The sequence below is a fragment of the Geotrypetes seraphini genome, chromosome 5, assembly GCF_902459505.1.
Source record: "Geotrypetes seraphini chromosome 5, aGeoSer1.1, whole genome shotgun sequence".
Classification (NCBI taxonomy): Eukaryota; Metazoa; Chordata; class Amphibia; order Gymnophiona; family Dermophiidae; genus Geotrypetes; species Geotrypetes seraphini.
Genome location: NC_047088.1, coordinates 236324675 through 236340083, shown reverse-complemented (window position 1 = coordinate 236340083; position 15409 = coordinate 236324675). Strand labels below are relative to the sequence as shown.

At 45.5% G+C, this 15409-nt stretch overlaps 1 protein-coding gene across 13 annotated transcripts in view; it reads left to right on the top strand.

The window, feature by feature from the left end:
• Positions 1-15409, top strand: part of R3HDM1 (R3H domain containing 1) — a 288043-nt gene that overhangs the window by 129456 nt on the left and 143178 nt on the right. The gene's annotated exons all lie outside the window — the stretch shown is intronic.

Here is a 15409-nt window from a genome sequence, read left to right as displayed (position 1 = left end):
GGCTTCAGTTTATATTCCATCTATTTCTGTGTTATAACAGCTTTCATAACACTTTTCACTTTAGTCTGTTTAGCACAGTGTATTGCAAACTGTGTGCCACGACACACTAGTGTGCCTCCTGAGATTTCAGGAGTACCACGACACTGGAGAGGAGGAGAGGCACTGGCTGATTGCCTACAGGACATACCTGTCACAATGAGAGGCACGTCCTGTTGGCAATCAGCTAGCGCCAGTGCTTCTCCTCTCTGCCCTCTTCCCTGCTGGCACCCCCCACTGGCGGCTTAGGGCCCGTCTGGAAGGCCTTTACGCATGCACGGATGTTGATGTGATGATGACCTGCATGCATGTGATGTCATCATAGTGACATCTGTGCTCTTCTGGCTGCCTTGAGCTGCAGCCACTACATTTATCCCCTCTTCTACAAAGCTGCGCAGTAACGGCCCCGAAGGCCATAGAGATATAAAGGGCTTCGGGGCTGTTGCCGCGTGACAGCCGCTAACGCGACTTTGTAGAAGAGGGGGTTAGTGTGCCATGGCTCGACAAAGTTTGCGGGACACTGGTTTAGCAAAACAAGAACAGACTGACTAATAGCATTTTTCGTTTTTTCCTACAGAGACACAGAATGCTTTAGTGTATAAAAATGTATTTGAATTGACTTCTGTAAATGAAAATATTAATTTCTTTTAAAAGACATAACATGTACAGTGTTGTATGGCTAAGAGTCATTTTAATTGCTTTTATCACTTATCCATTCATCATAATGTTATTTCCTGTATTGAGTATGACCAATAGCCAAGCCATTTACTTCCACAGTCTTCATGTTCTCAAGTGTGTTTGAGTATTGAGACTCTGGGGAATAATTCAATTGTTTGGACTTCTTATCAGGTGTTCAAAGCTGCCTATGTTCAGACCAATTAATTTCAGTTTAGTTTTAATAAAATGTCACCCTATTAATGTTTATTTATAACTAATATTTTAGCCCATTACATTAACGGGTGCTAGAATATATGTCTGTCTGTGTCTGTCTTTATTTCTGTCTCGCTCTCCCTCCCGCTGTCTTTCTTTCTGTCTGTCTCTGTCCCTAGCCTCCTTTGTCTGTCTGTCTTTCTGTGTATCTCCCTGCCCCTGTGTCTTTCTTCTTTTCTTTCTGTCTCCCTTCCTCCCGCTGTCTGTCTTTCTATCTATCTGTCTCTCTCCCTGCTTCCTATGCAGCAGCATTTCTCTCCCACCACTTCCCTGTGCAGCAGCCAAAGCAGCATTCCCTCCCCCTCCATTTCCCTCCCCCCACACCACTTCCCTGTGCAGCAGCAGTAGCGTTTTCTCTACCCCCCTTTCCCTTCCCGCGGTCTGTCCGGCTCCCTTAGTCCCTTACCGCCCCCCCATTCCCATCCCTTCCCACGGTCCCGACTACGAACCTGGCGATTCCAGCAGCGTGTGCAGCAGTCTTCACACACTGCTTCGGGTCCTTCTACTGCCCTGATTTACTCTGGCTTGTCCCTGATGACATCATCAGAGACGCGGCAGAGCAAATCAGGACAGTAGAAGGGCCCGAAGCAGCGTGTGAAGACTGCTGTACACGCTGCTGGAATTGCCAGGTTCGTAGTCGGGACCGCGGGAAGGGAAGGGGGGCGGCAAAGGACTAAATGAGCCGTCAGATGTCGGGAAGGGATGGGAGGGCCAGACCGGCGAAAAAACCTTACCGAGTGGGGAGCTGGCAAAGGAGTGTTTTCTGCTGCCGCGAGCGTGGGGGTCTGTTAAGCGCGCATGCGCACTCCTGCGGCCACAGACATACGGAACACGCAGATAGGAATGCGCATGCGCGGCTAGCGTTTTATTATATAGGATTCGATGATTAAATACTTGACACTGTGCGTCTGTAAGATTGTGCTGTTCATGATTATAATTTAGAATACAGTGATGTACAGATAATTATCCCCATCCTGCTATTACCCATACTAAAATGTTTTACTGTCTTAAATTTAAAAAAAACAAAAAACCCCAAACCCTTTTTTTGTTCATTTTAGTGTTCTTTGTTTTGTTTATAAATGAAGTTTTACTGATAGGTCACTGTTTCTTGACCCTATCCAGGAGTTAACCTAGCTAGTTTATATGACCTATATGTGCAGAGTTTTTGTTTTCCTGAGCTATATTTAGCATCCATTTAGGGCTCCTTTTACGAAGGTGCGCTAGCATCTTTAGCACACGCACCGGATTAGCGTGCGCAAGCCGAAAAACTACCACCTGCTCAAGAGGAGGGTGTAGCGGCTAGTGCGCGCTATTCCGCACATTAAGGCCCTAATGCGCCTTTGTAAATGGAGCCCTAAGTTTTAGGTGTACAATTGGATCTCATGCATAGTCTTTACAAATATCCTAAAATCAAATTAGTGAGGTATCTTCCCAGGAAAAGGGCAATGTGGAAAACCACTGGCATGATATTTTCTGTTAAAATCGGTGGTTTGTTTCAGTCCTAATAATTGTTTCTGATTTGGTAATTTTACCAGCTTTTATGGTTGAAATTTTATTCTTCTATAAGACAAATTAGGATTTCACAGATCATTGCATTTTTAAGCATGATAAAAGATCAGTTGTGCTTGATTTTGACCAATTTAAGTGATGCACATCATGATAGAATGCCTTTGTGGCTTAATAAATCAGAAAGTGTCTAAGTTTTACCTGTTAATAAAATGATATTGATTGCCACTTCTAGAGAATGGTTAGACAGAAAAAAAGAATAGCAAAATATGATTAACTTTGAGGCCATTTTACTAAACCATATAAAGCACTTCCCCCCTCTATAAAACATGCTAAAAATTGCAAATGCAAATTTGACTACACGTTCTATTTGCACAAGCAATTTAGTTGAACAAGCCAATTAGCCCTGATAATTTTAACAAGCAATTATTGGTACTTATTGGTTTTAATGTAAGCGCAGGTCCAAAAAGGGGTGTGGAAATGGGAGAGTCATGGGCAGAGCAGGGATGTTCTTTGAATTTACACGCATAGTTGTAAAATAAGTGAAATCCATATCTAATTTATGCGCAAGGATTTACACCATGTTTCAGTTGGTGTAAATGGCCACACCTAAAGTTAGGCACAGTTTCTGGCACTAAGCACTATTCTATAATTTTGAAAGCCATTTATAGAATAGCACTGAGCACTATTTTTTAGGCATCATTTTATGGAATTAAGTCCTTAACATGCAGTTTACTGAATGGTAACTGCTATAGAGACTGATCAAAACTGCTTTTGTTTTTCTGTTTCATCTGAAACCAACACTACTACAAGAACTGTGAAAGCTTTCAGCCAATACCGAAACTGCAGCAAAACTCATCACCTGGTTTTGGCCAAAACTGAAAACTTCGTTTGGTTGTTTGAATATGAACCAGTGAGAGCTACTGGTGATTGTCAGAGCTTGCAGTCTGTATCTGTCTTCTAATCCCACAGTATCCAAACCAGAACATAATATTTTTTTTTTTTTTTTTAATTCTTTATTCATTTTTTCATCTTACTACAAGTACACAATATTACATCATTTAAAACTTTTACACATCACTTGAATTTCTTTCTATTGTCATCGCAAATACATAAATTTATTCCCTCCCCACCCACCCTTCCCTCAAATATTTCAATCAAAAATATCATATAAATATTGTATTCTTATTTATTGATTAACCTTTAAATATAACTTTATACCATCCCCCCTCTCCCTATGTATAAATATACTGTCAGTGGAAAATGATGTCTAATGATTACAATAATTTGCCAATGGCCCCCAGATCTTTTTAAAATTATTATAATTCCCTTTCTGCAAAAAACATAATAATTTAAAATAATGAAAGACCATATTTTACATCCAAGTAAAATAGCCTCCATTCAAATTGTTGGCTTCCATTGAAAATACAGGGTCACTTTTCTCCAAAACTGAAAACATGTCTGGCCAAAAATTAAATTCTGTTACATCTACACACAAGTCCATATGTTAGGTGATGAATCCCTAGCTGTGAACCAACTTTGCCAAAGTGTGTTATTCACAGCTTTCCTTAGCTCCCTCATTCCCAGTGGAGTGGAGTGCCCCCTCAATTTGTTCCTTCAAGCAAACTGTGCAAAGGTGTTTCTGATCTTCTCTGTAGTTTTGGTTGTAAGTTTTGTTTTCGAGGCTTCGGTGCCCTTATTAGGAGGTTCTCTGCCTGGGAAAGGATGCAGGTTCTGCAAAGACAGACTGCAGCTTTAACATAGAAAAATGTAAGGTCATGCATATAGGGAAAAGGAACCCGAGGTACAGCTACAAAATGGGAGGAACATTGCTGGGGGAGAGTAATCTTGAAAAAGACTTGGGTGTGCTAGTGGATACAACCATGAAATCATCAGCGCAATGTGCAGCGGCCTCGAAGAAAGCTAACAGAATGCTGGGCATCATTAAGAAGGGAATTACAACCAGGACGAAGGAAGTCATCATGCCACTATATCGTGCAATGGTGCGCCCGCATCTAAAGTACTGCGTCCAATATTGGTCGCCGTACCTCAAGAAAGACATGGCGATACTTGAGAAGGTCCAGAGAAGAGCTACGAAAATGATAAATGGTATGGAGGACTGTTCATACGCTGACAGGCTGGACAAGCTGGGGCTCTTCTCCCTGGAAAAGAGGAGGCTTAGGGGGGACATGATAGAAACTTTCAAGATCATGAAGGGCATGGAGAAGGTAGACAAGGATAGATTCTTCAAACTACGGGGAACCACAGGCACAAGAGGGCACTCAGAGAAACTGGAAGGGGAGAAGTTTAGAACAAATGCCAGGAGGTTCTTCTTCACACAGAGGGTTGTGGACACATGGAACGCGCTCCCGGAGGAAGTGGTCAGGCAGAGTACACTACAGAGATTCAAAGAGGGATTGGATGGATTCCTGAAGGATAGGGGGATTGAGGGATACAGATAAGGGTAGATAAGAGTATGGAAAGAGTATAGATGAAGACAAGGGGGCTAGGGCTAAATCAAGATAACATGACAGGTCATGGACCTGATGGGCCGCCGCGGGTGCGGACTGCTGGGCGCGATGGTCCTCTGGTCTGACCCAGCGGAGGCAAATTCTTATGTTCTTATGCAGCTCACAGGGCAAACCCTCGGGTGGACCTGTGGAACCAGCCTGCTGCGTGCTACTTCAGAGCTCTGGGTTCGTTCCCCTGGGAGCCAGCTCACCTTCTGAATTTGTCAGTGGTTTGAGCAGTTCCCTGTATAACAATCCTCAGGGTATCAGAGAGCTAGCTGCATATTTGCTCCCCCATCGCGTATTTGCTCTTCCTCCCCCGTCACGCTCTGAGGTTCCCTGTGATTGTGGGTGTCTGTCGGGGTCAGTCTTACTGTCAGCCCAAAGATTTCCTGAACTTCTGAGGCAGAAAGTCTTTTCCTTTCCATTCTCTTAAGCTGCAAGAAAGCTGACAGACAGGCACCTTTACAGATCTGTAAGTACGAATTCATTATTTCCTATGGGAAAATCGGGGAAGTAGGTCCAAAAAATTTCATTTTTAAGTGTTTCTAGGGTCAGGGTTCAGGTCCTTCACCTCCAAACCCCCTATTTTAATACTTTTTATTTTTCATAAAAGTCCCCTCAGGCCGGTTTTGGTGTGATTTTTTATTTTTATTTTTTTTCCCTGGAGATGGTCATATTGGATTTTAAACCATCTTTTTTATGGAAGCTTCTGTCTGCCTCAAAACCCTTTAATTTTTACTAAAATCGACTGGGAAGGACTCCTCAGAGTGTTTTGACACCATTTCTTGTCAAGTTTGAGCCAGATGGTTGATAAAGGACTGTTCATGTGCTTTGGCACATGTGAGGGAGGGACAGGAGCTTCAAGCTTAGACCCATCCATGTCCACCAGGGCTGAGGAACCACTGTGGATGTGTTGAGTCTGTGGAACCCACAGAAGCCCAATCTGAGGTCCTGCAGGGCTCCTTTATCCTGCCTGCGTATGGCTTTTCCCCAAATCATGTGGAGAACTTTTTTAATGGGCCCAGACATTCTGCGCAGCTGGAAAGTGTGCCACTGCTTGTCAAAGGAGCGTCTCCGTTTCCTGAGACCTCTCCACCAAAGAACAAGATGGCTCACAGTCTCAGCAACCACTCTGAGCCGGACTGGCAGGATTGTAGGTCAGACTCCATGCCTTTTTTTTCTGAGACTCAGGCTCTCTTGGAGGAATCTGGTTCCCTGTTCAGGTCCAGTAGCCAAGATGCATTTGTTTCACTCGATCAGGGTGGTGACTCTTTGGTGCGCCGGCTGTTCAAGTTTGTTTCTGTCCATCATTTTATAGCGGGTGCAATCAAAGAATTGAAGCTGGAAGCATGCAGTCTTCCACTTCCCAGTTCACAGTCATGAGCGGCTCCAATACTTAGACCTCCTTTTTTCCCACGCATCTGGACATCCTTGCCTTAGTTAATAAGCAGTGGGAGATCCCAGAGTGGCAAAGGCTATGTCCAGGCTCTACCTAATGACATTGGAGTTCCAGCAGCTGTTTAATCAGCTGGAAGTGCATTCAACAGTGGCTCAGGTCACCAAATACATGGTTCTTCTGAGTGAGGGAAGAGTTGTGATAAAAGATGCTTAAGATTGCAAGATGGATATGGCTGTAAAGAGACAGTTTGAAGTGCTGGTTTTGGGAATCAAAGCAGCAGCAGCAGCATCCATTGTGGCATGAAGGAATGGATTATGTAATGGAAGCCCTTTAACATTATCAGGGTCATAAGTAAGGTGTCTGTGTATACAGTATCTGTGTATACAGTCTCTGTCCACAGAATTATCTGGATCAGGCAGTGGGCAGGCAATTCTGCCTCCAAAGCCACTTTATGCAGACCGCCCTTCACGGGGCAAATGCTTTTCGGTAAATGACCAGATGATCTTATGGCCAGTGAGGTGGATCACTACTTTAGGTTTCTGCCAGAGAGCAGACTTCACCATCCCCCTGGAGGGAGTAGAGGTAATTTTCATTCCTCTCGCCATTCTCACCAGTATTACACAAGTTTCTCTGCTCATAGATCTTTCCATGGAACCAGTCAACAATTAGACAATTCCAGACACTAGCAAGTCTCAGGATCTTGCGTCAACCCAACCTCCAAGAAGTCCCAATGACGCCAGATTGGCTGCTACTCCTCCACACATTAGTGGGAAGTTGTTGGCATTTTGGAGGGAATGGGAACATATTTCCTTGGATTGCTGGGTGTTGGACATCATTCCAGAGGGACACAGATTGAGTTTTATTGTCCCCCCAGCAGGTTTGTTTCTAGCTTCACTATATCCTGAAAAAGAGGCCAGGGTCTAAGTGACAGTTCAGAGGCTCCTGGATACTCAAGCCTTAGAACTGGAAGATAGCGAACGTAATACCAATCTTCAAAAAAGGATCAAGGGGAGAACCGGGAAACTATAGACCAGTGAGTCTCACATCGGTCCCTGGGAAAATGGTTGAGGCTTTGATTAAAGACAGCATTGTACAGCACCTGGATAACCATGACCTGCTGAGAGGTAGTCAGCATGGCTTCAGGAAAGGGAAGTCATGCTTGACAAACTTACTTCAGTTTTTCGAGGGAGTGAACAAACAAGTCGATAGCGGAGAACCGGTTGACATAATATACTTGGACTTCCAGAAAGCGTTCGACAAAGTACCTCATGCGAGACTTCTCAAGAAACTACAAAGTCATGGAATAGAAGGGGATATACTGAGATGGATAGGAAAATGGCTAGAAAACAGAAGACAAAGAGTGGGCATAAATGGGAAGTACTCAGACTGGAAGAAAGTAACTAGCGGTGTGCCTCAGGGCTCAGTTCTTGGGCCTATCTTATTCAATATCTTCATAAATGACCTGGAAGAAGAAACGACCAGTGCTATCATCAAGTTTGCAGATGACACAAAACTATGCCGAGCAATCAGGTCACAAAAAGACAGCGAAGAACTCCAGAGAGATTTGAAGCAACTTGAGAGATGGGCAGAAAATTGGCAGATGAGTTTTAATGTAGAAAAATGCAAAGTGATGCACCTGGGCAGTAAAAACAAGGAGCATGGGTACAAACTGTTAGGTATAACATTGGGGAAGAGCGATCAAGAAAAAGACCTGGGAGTACTGATAGATAGAACCCTGAAGCCATCGGCTCAATGTGCAGCGGCGGCAAAGAAAGCTAACAGGATGTTAGGCATGATAAAGAAAGGAATCACGAGTAGATCAAGGGAGGTCATAATGCCGCTTTATAGAGCAATGGTCAGACCACACCTGGAATACTGTGTCCAACACTGGTCTCCATACCTGAAGAAGGATATAACACTACTGGAGAGGGTGCAGAGGAGAGCGACGAAGCTAGTAAAAGGTATGGAGAACTTGAGCTACAAAGATCGCCTCAGAAAACTGGGACTATTCACCCTTGAGAAGAGAAGACTGAGAGGGGATCTGATAGAGACTTTTAAATTGCTAAAAGGAATTGACATAATGGAGCAAGCTCACTCACCAACAGGGGGAAAGGATGGTGAGCAAGAAACAGCGTTATTCACATTGGCAAATGTAACCCAGTCTCGGACCAGAGGTCATGGCCTGAAGCTGAGAGGGGACACGGCCAAGACAAACGTCAGAAAGTTCTGCTTCACACAGCGAGTGGTGAACGCCTGGAACTCTCTCCCGAAAGAGCTGGTGGAGGAAACCACCGTTCTAGGATTTAAGGGAAAATTGGACGCACATCTTCTTGCAGAAGACATTGAGGGATACGAGTGACATTGTATTCGCCAGGGTGTGCCTGGCTGGGCCTCCGCGTGTGCGGAACGCCGGACTAGATGGACCCCGGGTCTGATCCGGTGCAGGCATTTCTTATGTTCTTATGTTCTTAAGAAGACTTGGGCTCCAGCAGATACTCCATATACTTCATTGTGCCCAAGAAAGACACAGAAGCCGATTTTGGATCTCAAGGCCATTAATATGTGTCTAAGGATCTTTCATTTCCATATGGAAATGGCCCATTCGGTCACTGCAGCGGTGGCTCCAGGGGAGTTTCTAGCCTCTTGATCTGATGGATGCATACCTGCATATTCCCATTTTTCTGGGCCTCAGAAAATATCTGAGGTTTCATGTAACTCGGGAACACTTCCAGTTTATGGCTCTCCTGTTAGGGTTGGCAACAGCTCCCATCCATTTTCACCAAGGTAATTGTGGTGGTTGCTGTTCATCTCCAAAGAATGGGGATCCAGGCTCAACCCTATCTGGGCAATTGGCTGATCAGAGCTCCATCAAAGCTGTGGTGAATGCAGGCAGCGTAGCAGTTAGTGGATCTATCACAGTGGCTGGGTTTGATAGTCAACTTCAGAAGAGCCATCTAGAACTGACCCAGAGTTTACAATATCTGGGAATTCATTTTGGCACAGCAAAGAGCCACATCTTCTAATCCCAAACCACACAAAAAGAACCTCAGGATACAAATATTAGAGCTCTTAGCGATGCCAATTCTTACAGCCTGACATTATTTTCAGGTGCTGGGCTCGATGGCAGCATCTCTGGAGGTTGTTCCTTGGACAAGGCACATATGTGGCCTCTCCAGGGTGCTTTTTTGTTTTGGTGGTCCCCTCGGTGGTCAGGGACAGCTAGGAACAGCTTTCGCTGTGGGCTCCAGGGATACTCCTTGTCGAAGGGAATGCCTCTCCAAATCACGTCCAATGCCAGCCTGTTCAGCGGGGGAGCCCATTGCGGGGACCGCTCAGTTCAGGGCCAGTGGACTCGCCATCAAAAGGGGTGGTCCATAAATTGTCTGGCGCTTCAAGCCATCCAGCTAATGTTGAGCTCTCTGGTAATGATCCTGGATGGAAAAACACTGTTTTCAAACAATGCCACTGCAATAGCTTATGTGAACAGACAGTGAGGCACCAAAAATGCTCCCTTATGTCTAGAGGCTCGTTTGCTGTTCCAATGGGTGGACACCCATCTGCAAGCTCTCTCTGCAGCTCACGTAGCAGGAGAGGATCGTTCAGGCCGACTTTCTCAACCAGCAAATTCTCAACCCAGGAGAATGGTCTCTCTCCCACAGGGTGTTTAAACTTATTGTGTATCACTGGGACAGACCAGTGATGACTTCTGCCAACAACTTGAAAGCATGGTGCTTCTGTTAAAGAGAAGAAGTAGGAAGCTCAGGGGTGAATGCGTTGGTTCAGTCCTGGCTGAGCAAGGGTCTTTTCTCCTTGGCTCATGGGCCAGGTAATTTGCAGGATCGCAACTCATCCAGGACTAGTGATTCTAGTTGCCCCAGACTGGTTTCACTGACCATGGTATACAGACCTAGTATGTCTGCTAAGCAAGGGTCCCCAATCCCTGGTCCACGGCCCACAAGTGGGCCGCGGCTGTCTGACAGCTAGGCTGTGAGAGAACTACCGGCAACGGAGACTCACTCAGTGAAGGGCTGCAACAAAATGGCTGGCCCCTTCACTGAGGACAGAACGCTAAGCATGGCCCAGCATGTCTTTTCCCTTTTCTCCGTGCTTGTCCGATGTCGTCCACACTTTCTGTCACGCTGAAAAACTGCCAGCCTCGGCAGTGATTCAGTAACGTTGCCTGCAGCTCCCCTTCCTGTTTCTGCCCAGGTGGACTGCAGCAGATAAGAACATAACATAAGAACATAAGCAGTGCCTCCGCCGGGTCAGACCATAGGTCCATCCTGCCCGGCAGTCCGCTCCCGCGGCGGCCCAAACAGGTCACGACCTGTCTGAATCACCAGAAAGGGCTCCCTTGCCACCTTGGTTTCTCATTGAAGTCCTATCTTCCCATCGTAGTCCTAACCCTCCGGTCTTGCACATGCACGACCTGTTGGGTTTCTATACTTATTACCTGGTTAGCTTTCTATACTTGTGTTACATCCCAGCTCCTCCCTCAGTATCCCACGATCCCTTTATCCCTCAGGAATCCGTCCAATCCCTGTTTGAATCCCTGTACCGTACTCTGCCTGATCACTTCCTCCGGTAGCGCATTCCAAGTGTCCACGACCCTTTGGGTGAAAAAAAACTTCCTTGCATTTGTTTTGAACCTATCTCCCTTCAGTTTCTCCGAATGCCCCCTCGTACTTGTTGTCCCCTTCAGTCTGAAGAATCTGTCCCTATCCACCCTCTCTATGCCCCTCATGATCTTGAAGGTCTCTGTCATATCTCCCCTGAGCCTCCTTTTTTCCAGAGAGAAGAGCCCCAGCCTATCCAACCTCTCGGCGTATGGGCAGTGTTCCAGCCCTTTTACCAGTTTCGTTGCTCTCCTTTGGACTCTCTCAAGTACCGCCATGTCCTTCTTGAGGTGTGGCGACCAATACTGAACGCAGTATTCCAGATGTGGTCGCACCATCGCTCGATACAATGGCATGATGACTTCCCGCGTCCTGGTTGTTATGCCCCTCTTTATGATGCCCAGCATCCTGTTGGCTTTTTTCGAGGCTGCTGCGCACTGTGCAGATGGCTTCAGTGATGCATCCACCAGCACACCCAAGTCTCTCTCAAGTCTGCTGTCTCCCAACAATGCCCCCCCCCCAATTTGTAGTTGAACAACGGGTTCTTTTTCCCTATATGCATGACCTTGCATTTTTCCACGTTAAAGCGCATTTGCCATTTGTTTGCCCAGTCTTCCAGCTTGTCCAGGTCCCTTTGTAGGTCCTCACACTCCTCCCTGGACCTAACTCTACCGCACAGTTTGGTATCGTCTGCAAATTTTATAACCTCGCACTTTGCCTCCTTTTTCAAGGTCATTGATAAATATGTTGAAGAGTAACGGCCCCAGCACCGATCCCTGTGGCACACCGCTCGTGACTCCCCGCCAGTCAGAATATTGGCCCTTCACTCCGACCCTCTGCAGTCTACCCGACAACCAGTGCTTGATTCATCTGTGCACATCCCCTCCCACCACGTGGTTCCACAGCTTCCTAAGCAGCCTTTCATGTGGCACCTTGTCGAAAGCCTTTTGAAAATCGAGGTAAATGATGTCTATGGGTTCCCCATTGTCCACCCGACTGCTTATTCCTTCAAAGAAGTACAGAAGGTTCGTTAGGCACGACCTTCCCTTACAGAATCCGTGCTGGCTTGTTCTCAGTAGGCCATTCCTCTCGATGTGCTCGCAAATGCCATCCTTGATCATAGCTTCCACCATCTTCCCTATAATTGAAGTCAGGCTCACCGGCCTGTAGTTCCCGGGGTCACCCCTCGATCCCTTCTTGAAGATAGGTGTGACATTCGCCAATTTCCAGTCCTCTGGTACCTCACCAGTTTTCAAGGATAGGTTGCAAACATGCTGGATTGTGCTCGCTATTTCTTGTCTTAGTTCCTTCAGAACCCTTGGGTGGATCCCGTCCTGGCCAGGTGATTTACCGCATTTTAACCTGTCTATCTGTTTGAGGACATCCTCCTTACTTACCTCTATGTGCTCCAATTTTTCGGCCTGTTCCCCACTCATGAGCTCCTCTGAGTCCGGTATATTAGATGGAAAGCAGGAAGGGGAGCTGCGGGCAACATTACTGAATCACTGCCGAGGCTGGCAGTTTTTCAGTGATGAAAGGTGAGGGCGCCTCGGACCAACATGGAGAGTAGGGTCAGAACGTGCTGGGCCAAGGAGGAAGCCTCCTGGACTAATTGGGGGTTTTTATTTTTTTTTAAGTAGGAAGGGAGTGTATTAATTAAGAAGTGCCAGATGGGGGGGAGAGTTTATGGGGAGAGAAATGGTGGACAATGGTCTGAAGGGAAAGAAATTGAACCTGGGTAGTGTGGAGAAAGAGGGAAAGAGATACTTGAAGTGAGAACTTTGAAAAATAAAGGGAAAAATGGTGGACCTGGAGGAAGAAGGCAGGCAGGCAGTGGGAGAGATGGGATGGGGGCAGTTGAGAAGAGAAAGGGAGAGAAGTTGGATCTAGGGAGGAAGGGAGATGTTAGGCCTGGGCATGGAAGGGAGAGAGAGATGCCGTCCGACTTATATTTGGCTTAAACAAATGGGAACATATCACCCCTTTCTACCATAAACTGCACTGGCTACCATTTGAATCCAGAGTACTATTCAAGTTCGCATGCCTCAGCTACAAAACTGTGTTTGGTCTATCCCCAAGCTACCTCATCCCCCACTTTAAATTAAATCACAACAATAAGAACTCTCGCAGAATTCATCTGTTTGCCTTCCCCTCCCTAAAATTATGTCATCTCAAAAGGTTCCTTGACAAAACCTTCTCCTTCCAGGCGGCCAAACTAAACCCATGGCTTGCCCAAATTGTACTTGACGCCCCCACCTACCTTGACTTCAGAAAAATCTCAAAACTCACTTATTTCACGGACAGAACCCCTAACACTCCCACTCGCTGCTTCTACTCCCTTCCATGCACATGAACCTCCACCTTCCCCTCCTACTGTACCTTCAATACACATGAACCTCCACCTTCCCCCTCTACTGTACCCTCCAAACCAATTAACTTCTCTGACCGGTATTTTTTCCCTGTAAATAAAAAAATTTACCCTCCTATTGTACACTCTTGTATATTCCTATTGTACACTCTTTTATATTCCTATTGTACACTCTTGTATATTGTATACACTCCAAAAATTGTTAATTCCTGTCAACTTCAATGACATGTACATTCCAAAAATTGTTAATTTTAATGTTATCTTCGTTTGTAATCTTAATTAATTGTTGTGAATCGCCTAGAACTCTCTGGGTATGGCGGTATATGAAATAAAGTTATTATTATTATTTTATTTTTCTTCCGTCTCATAGTTCAGCATCAAGGGGGGAGGGAAGAAGAAGAACAGTAAAGAGAGGTAGCACAATGTTGGATCATGGGGAGAGAGGAAGACAGATGGGCCCATGAGAGGGCAAGAGGGAAGAGAGCTGGGGATGCTAGGGGATGGAGAAGAAAGGGAAAGGGAGTTATAGCCTGGCCAGTGGAGAGAGGGAGGGGGTTCTGAAAGTGGTAAGCCATGTGGATGAGGTCAAAAGGGAGATGACTAGTGAGAGAACAGTGAGTACAGTGGTAGAACTGTGGTAATGTGGAGTAAATAGAAGGAAATAGGAGGCTGGGAAAGGAGTGAGATGGGAAATGGGAGAGCTAGGGACTGAGAGAAGATGGAGAATTGAGAGGTAGCTGAAAATTGGAAAAAAAAAAAGAAGGGAGAGAGGAGGGCAAGATTTGAGTGGACAGAAGCAAAAAAGAAAAGAAAAAGTTAAGAAAGCTGAAAGGGAAAAATCAGTACATTGGAGACAGGCATAAGGAAGGAATGGAATAGTAGAGAAGAGAAAAAATGGAATAGTAGAGAAAAAATGACAGCAGACACTGGAAAGAGAATTGGTAGAAAATAGATAAAAAGCAGAAAGAGAAACCGGGACCAAGATGATGGAAAAACAAAATGACAAGACAACAAAAGGTAGAAAAAATAATTTTATTTTCTATTTTGTGATTACAATATGTCAGATTTGAAATGTGTATCCTGCCAGAGCTGGTGTTTGACAGCAAGCGTGAACTAGGACCAAAAAAAGAGAGGAAAAGCCTTTTTTATTTATTTTTTTAATGTATATTGTCTATAAAATTGCCCTACGAACCCGCCCCAAATCTTCCCCCCTACCAGTCCCTGGAAAAATTTGCTTCTATAAAAGCGGTCCTTGGTGTCAAAAAGGTTGGGGACCACTGTTCTAAAGGACAGGGACCTCAAACTCCCTTTTCATCAGGGGCTTCTCAATCAGGAACCAGTTACCATGGAACATCCAGAGTGCTTTGGTTTTACGGCATGGCTTTTGAGCACACAGCCCTAGTTCACAAGGGCTATTTGAACATAGTTATTCCTACTCTATTCTGGGCTAAAAAACCTTCCATGATGATTGCCTTTACCAAAGCTTGAAAAGCTTTTAAACATTGGCGTGAAAGGGATCGGGGAGAGCCGCTACAGTCTCCCATTCCAGTTATCCTTGCCTTTCTGCAAGCCTGTCGGGAAAAAAGAATGATAGGGGTAAACTTCTCATGCTTTGGGTGCAAATACAGCTGCATATTTGCATCCCTCGCCCCCCCCCCCTAAGTCACGCTCCAAGTTTCTGTGGGGTTGAAGGTGTCGGTCCGACTGGCATCTCTAAGATTTCCTAAACTTCTGAGGCAGAAAGTCCTTTCCATTTTCTCAAGCTTGCAAGAAAGCTGACAGGCAGGCACCTTTACATCTGTAAGTACAGATGTGACCACATTCCTAAGAGGTAAACTCTGGTTGTGGCCTCCACTACGTAAACCTTTTCTGTCCTGAAATCTTTAACATTTCTCTAAAAGGTCTCACCAAGCCTCTGTATGAGCCACTGTAGAAGGCATCCATATTGGATCTCACAGTGGTGTTCCTGGTGGCTATCATCTCGGCAAAATGAATATCTAAGCTCTCTCCTACAGAAAGGCCTTTCTCAAGATCATGGAGA